The sequence below is a fragment of the Empidonax traillii genome, unplaced genomic scaffold, assembly GCF_003031625.1.
Source record: "Empidonax traillii isolate 1590-97213 ecotype Southwest subspecies unplaced genomic scaffold, ASM303162v1 scaffold239:size738852, whole genome shotgun sequence".
NCBI classification, from domain to species: domain Eukaryota; kingdom Metazoa; phylum Chordata; class Aves; order Passeriformes; family Tyrannidae; genus Empidonax; species Empidonax traillii.
The window spans coordinates 700,455-706,695 of NW_020955432.1; positions in this window are offsets into that span (position 1 = coordinate 700,455).

Genomic DNA, 6,241 nt, shown 5'->3' on the forward strand with positions numbered 1-6,241 from the left:
GATGTGGGCAGGGGTCATTGGCCCCTTGCCCTCCAGTGGGGCACGCCCAGACTGTTGCCATGAGGTGATGAACGGGCGCTTGTTTGGCTGCCTCTCAAGCACCACCTTATACTGCATCCTGGCCCTATGGAGTGTAATGTAGTGTTGATGGAATGGAGTGTCAGCACTGCTGGGTGGAGCTGATGCCCAGAAAAAAGGGGCAGGTGAGTAAAACTGCTCAGAGACAGAGTTTTAAGTCCATAAGCAGCAAGGTATTTATTGATTATCGACGACGCCGGGGAGATTTACCCGTTCAGGCCAGGTAAAAACTCCAAAGTGATTCAGTAAGAACAGGTAATTTATACAATGTCTTGATCATGATTACAACATAATTTTACATATTCATATTATTGCATCATTTGATTACAATATTCATAACAGGTGAAGTTAGGGCAGAGATTGAGGCGTGGTTTCCATTTTGAGGAATATTTTGGTGGGAGTTCCTGTTTGCCTTCATCCTGGGGGCTGGTTTTTAATCCTCATCCTCACTTCACCTCGGGGACCTTTCGTGCTTTCTATTATTCCTGTGCTCTGATCACTCAGCCTTAAAGAAACCCTTGGCTTTAGGCCTACCCTACTCATTCAAATGTCACCTTGGCTCCTCTGAATGAGATTTATGGGTCTGGCGTTCTTTGTCCAGTGTTTGTTGTGGTTCCTTTAAGGTCTGATACCCTCAGCACAGGATAAAGTCTTCTTGTACAAAATGCAGCTTACGAAATATAGCTTACGGTAAACTATAAGTGTACAGGGGGGTAGGGGGGCTCCTATGGGCTTACAGTAAAAGTGTTTCGATTAACCCCTCCTGCTTCAGAGCAATGCTCATCCTTCCATCCACACTGTGCTGCTCCGCGGGGACACCCGCCAAGCACGGGCACCGACCAGCCCCTGCAGAGCGTGGTAGGCCTGGCCTGTCTGTGCAGGTGAGCACAGTTTATTGATAGGAAATAACTGAGAAAACAAACATTTTATATCCTAAATATAGGATATAAAATAGGATATAATACCCCCCCCTTCTCCATCCCCCTGCAACACCTACAGAGAGGAGGTAGGATAGTCAAGCATGAAGCTGAGCCTAGGCAGAAGGGGTGGGTGGGTAGAAGGTGGTTTTAGTTTCGGTTTTGTATCTCTTAATTCTACTCTATTTTTAATTGGAAATCAATTTAATTTATTTTCCCCAATTCCCATCTTTGGCCCATGACAGTAACTGATGAGTGATCTTCCTGTCCCATAAGCTTTTTTGTGGTATTTTCTCCCCACCCTGCTTAGGAGGGGGAGGGAGTGCAGCAGGGTGGGCACCTGGCAGCCAACCACAACCCAACCCAAACACGTGTCTGGGAATTCCTCTGTTCTTGTCACAACTTCCTTCCTCCCACAGCTCAGACGTGTAGAGGGGAGAAAATAAACACAACAAAAAAACCCCAAATAACAAAAAGTCCTTTCTAGGTTTTTCTTGAAGTCTCTGTTTCTGAGGGGCAGAGCTCACATGTTCTACTGTCACGCTACAGTAATTTGCTCTTGTAAGCAAATATCCTGCTCTCTCACTTCTTGGCTTTTGTTAGGAAAGTACACTTAATGCTTGCTGTCTGTTTTTCATCTGACTCAGTCTCTCCATCCCATCTGGGTCTCTCCAAGATTTCCTCAGCATCTGAAACGAAACTGGCTGAGTCCCACCCATTCAGAGGAAACTTTCTTCTTCTTCTCAGGAGCCTGAAGAGGCAACAGCAGGCCAGATCCATTACGGAGTGTGACCATACAAAATAGCCTCACACCTTCTCCATGTCCCCTGTCCCACACGAGTCACACACAAATGTCACTGTTGCTTGGCCTTTTAAGGAATAATTCATCACTGGTCTATTCCTCTAGCAGTGTCAAGAACTGCCCTGTATAGCTCTACCTAAAGAGCTCTTTGAGGAGGGGAAAGGTGTTGATGGACATGCATCCTATCTGCAGGCCCAATACATCTGGAGTGCTCATCCAAAAAAATTTAAAAAATTCAAGAGGGAGCTCATTGCATTTGTGGCCTGAAAACAGCAAGGGAAGAATATCCTGACAGCACAGGACGTCCTTCTTGGGTGCAATGCAAAATCTGCTGACTTTGTGACACCAGATAGACACAAGGTGCAGCAAGAGGACAGGGATTACCAGTTACACTCTCGGGTAGCAGGAAGAAAAAGAAAAAAAAATACTGCACTAAGCAGGGTGTTGTTCTGAGCAGCATGAAGTCCCTTGTAGCCAAACAAAGCACATGAAAAAGGGGAAGGGAGGAAAAATAGTTTGTTTTGCACTTGTTTGCGTGCAATTGAGGTGGCCTGAGTGCCGTCCCATCCCCTCCCACCACTGCACACAGGAAACCCAGTTATCTCTACTCGTGTAACATGGTGCAGAAACCCAAAATTCTGCCAATAGGTCCCTCTGCAATGGCAAACAAAACTCAAGGCAGATGGTCAATGTCAGAATGAAGAGAAATATTCCTTTGTAGGGTCTCTTTATTTTTTTCACTTTACATGTTTCTTGTAGCATTTTCCTGGTGTTCATAGAATGGTTTGGGTTGGAAGGGACCTTAAATCCCATGTTGTTCCAACCCCCCTCTCATGGGCAGGGACACCTTCCTCTAGACCAGGTTGCTCCAAGCCCCATCCAGCCTGGCCTTGAACACTTCCAAGGGTGGGGATAGACTGGAGAGACTCCATGAAGCAGTGCCATAAACTCACTACCAAGGAACTGGAAAGTTCACGGCAAAGCCATCTGTGACTTGGCACCAGTTTGTTCCACAACCTCATCTGTTTGAGCCCCGTATTTACACATGGACTAGCTGACATTTGTGTGGCTAAGCCTTGCGAAGCTGTTTTGCTGTGACAGGGAGCCATGACAGAGGACACGCGAGACAAGGCTGAGAAGGTGCTTGCAGTAAAGCTACCGCAGCTCGAGTGCTTTGTGCCTCAGCTGAGAGGCAGCGCCAGGGCACGGGAGCACTGCTGTGGCATACACGAGCAGGGGAAACTCGGCTCCCTGGAAGCAAAGGTTCCCCATTCCTCAGGTGTACAAACCCTCAGGACGAGGCACGGTGTGAGCCCTGAGCCCCAGCAGCCCTGCCCAGCCTGCAGGTGGAGCAGGGCAGCGCTGGCACCGGCTGTGGCCAGGCTGGGAACCACAAGCGTCACCCACCTCTGATGCGTTTCCCCTCCAATGCACTTCCAGTCACTCAAGGAAGCTGAAAAGTTTTAGGAGCTTGTCACTGTGTTCAGCTGACACCAGTCTTTCAAGATCTGCTACTTGGGCAGTGATTTACGTGCTTACTGTAAACTTTGATTTTAGTAACCAAAGGTAATCAAACTGAGTAATTGTTGCTCAGTGACTTTGGCCTTAAGACAGATTTAGTCACATTCAGCTTCTTTGGTCTGAGATCCCAGCACTCTTTCCATGCTTACAGTTTCTTTGTAACTTCCCAGTTTCTATTGTGTCCCCAGTTCCAATTCCCACCACTCCTCAGGCATCAAATATGAAAAAACTCTCCATGAGTCACAGGACAAGCAACACAAGAAGAGTAATTCCTAACAGGAAACTAAAGAGAAAATCAGTTTCGATTCCCCGTGCTGCTTAATTGCACTCTAACCACAAATTTTTTTGAGGCCACATCTTAGTACAGCACTTAAGATGTGGCAACATAATATTAACAAACTGCTTATATATAAAGAGCTAGCAGATTTATAGTATTCTCCCCAGGGGTGTTAATAATTTTTTAACTTTGACTCTCTAGAAAGCTGAGCTGTAGTAAGCATGGAAGCTTTGAATCCACTTCAAGGAGTTTTAAGGAGGTGATATTTTCATTTGAAGAATTAGTAAAAACCTCTGCCCCAGCAGACAGGATGGTTTGCGAGACTGGGATACAACAGCCTGGCTTCTCTCTACAGGCTGCCCCCATGCTGTTCCCTCACTGGCAGTCTTGTCTGCCAAAGCAAACTCACGAAGGGAAAAGCCAGCCAGGTTTTCCCGGCTACGCCCTTCAACATCCCCTAATCGTGGGCAATGTTAAGGGACAAACAAACAAATGGGTGTCATCTGGCACTCTACTATGGGACATTAAGAAACACCTAAATCAATCACCCTTATCTGATTTTGACAGGTGGTAACTGGGAATATCACACAGCTGGTACAAGCTGATCCAGAAGATTCCTAAAACACTTGGATCGTAATGTCATGGTACAGGTACTAAGGGAGCTGACTGGGAAAGGTGCTCTCCTTGATTTGTTGCTTGTTAACAGGGTTCTGGGAGTGAAGTGATGATCGGGGCTGTCTTGGCCACAGCGATCACAAAGTGATCGAGTTTAAAATCTCTGTTGACAGGAGGAAAAGTGCCAGCAAAACCTCAACTCTGGACAGGAGAGCAGAGTTCAAGCCACTCAAGGAATTAGTCGGTAAGGTTCCCTGGGGAAATGCTTTTGAAGATGCTGAGGTCCATCAGTGCTGGTCACTTTTTAAGCTCCACCCCCAAAAGGCACAGGAGCAGGCAATCCCCAACTATTAGAAGTCAAACAGGCGAGGCAAAAGGCCAGCTTGGCTGAGCAAGGATCTTCCTCTGGAGCTAAGGCAAAAAAACAAACATAGTGTGTGGTCAGTGGGAGCAAGGTTAGGTGATGTAGGAGAAACACTGAGCTGCTGCTTCTCATTGTAGGGAGAAAATTCACGTGGCCAAAGCTCAACTGGAGTTGAAGCTGGGCAGTATTGTGGGGGACAACAAAAAGGGTTTTAAAATACAACAATAGCAAAAGGCAGTGCAGAAATAACATCAGCCTGTTACCTGATGAGGATGGTCCCTCACAAACAGGGAGAGACACAAGGCAGAGGTGTTTAACACCTTCTTTGCTTTGGTCTCCAACACTGATGATGGGCTAAGGGGGTCCCAGTGCCCTGAGCTAGAGGACCACGACTGTGAGAATGAGCAACTCCCAGTTGACCCTGACACTGTGTGGGATCTGCTACTCCAGATGGATCCCTCTAGGTTTGATGGGATTCATCCAATAGTACTCAAGTTGCTGGGTGATGATCATGAGGCCTCTCAGTGCCCTTGGGAATCTAGAGAGGTCCCAGATGACAGGAAGCTGGTGAACATTTTCTGGATTTCCAAGAAGGGGAAGAAGGATGATCCCAGAAACTACAGGCCTGCCTACACTTTCACTTCAGCATCTAGTAAAATTATAAAGATTATGCTGGGAGAGATTGCAAAGCACCTGAAAGACAACAGTCATTGCTCACAGCCAGCACAGCTTCATGAGAGGAAAGTCCCACTTGTTCAACCTGGCTTCCTTCTATGACAAGGTGACCCATCTGCTGGATCAAGGGAAGCCCAGAGATGTGATCTCTTTGGATTTCAGTAAAGCTTCTGATCCTGTCTTTCCCCAGATCCTCCTGGACAAACTGTCCAGCCCAGAGCTGGATAAACACATCCTGTGGTGGGTGAGCAATTGGCTGATGGGTCAGGCACAGAGGGTGGCACTGATGGGGGTGACATCAGACCTGTCACTACTGGGGTTCCCCAGGGCTCCATCCTGGGCCCTGTGCTCTTCAACATCCTCACCAATGACTTGGATGCAGCACTGGAACGGACACTGAGCAAGTTTGCAGATGACCTGTGGAGGGGGGGTCTCTGGATAGTGTGGCTCAAAAATGGTTAACAGAGAAGAGGCATTGAAGGATGGTGTCCTTGGAAGTTGTCGACTAACAAAGAATGTAGCAAATACGGGAATGTGGCAGAGAGAATGTAGCAGGGAGGGAAACCGAAAGTCTAAAAAGGGAATTTGGTACTAAGATAAAGAAAAGGGACTAAAACTCCAGACATAACTTCAGCAGTATGTAAGCAATATTAAAGGCCAACCAATCCTGAGCTTAGGTTCTGCAATATGTATGAGCTTATTACACGTTATAAAATGACTGCCTTATAGATAATAAATCGAACACGCTTATTGATTGCGAGGTCGTTGTGTGTGTTCCTCCGTCCCCACAAATGGTGACCCCGGACGTGATACCCCGACGTCTGAAACCACGGTGAGGATGGATTAGAGTGGGACTCCAAGCAGCGGGAGTCGGTCACAAAAGACGGCTTCGGAATAACAGCGTCTCGGACCCAGAGTGCTGTACAGACAGGCTCTGCCTACGTGCTGCCGAACCCTGTAAAAGGCTGCAGCGAGCTCGCATCAGATATGGA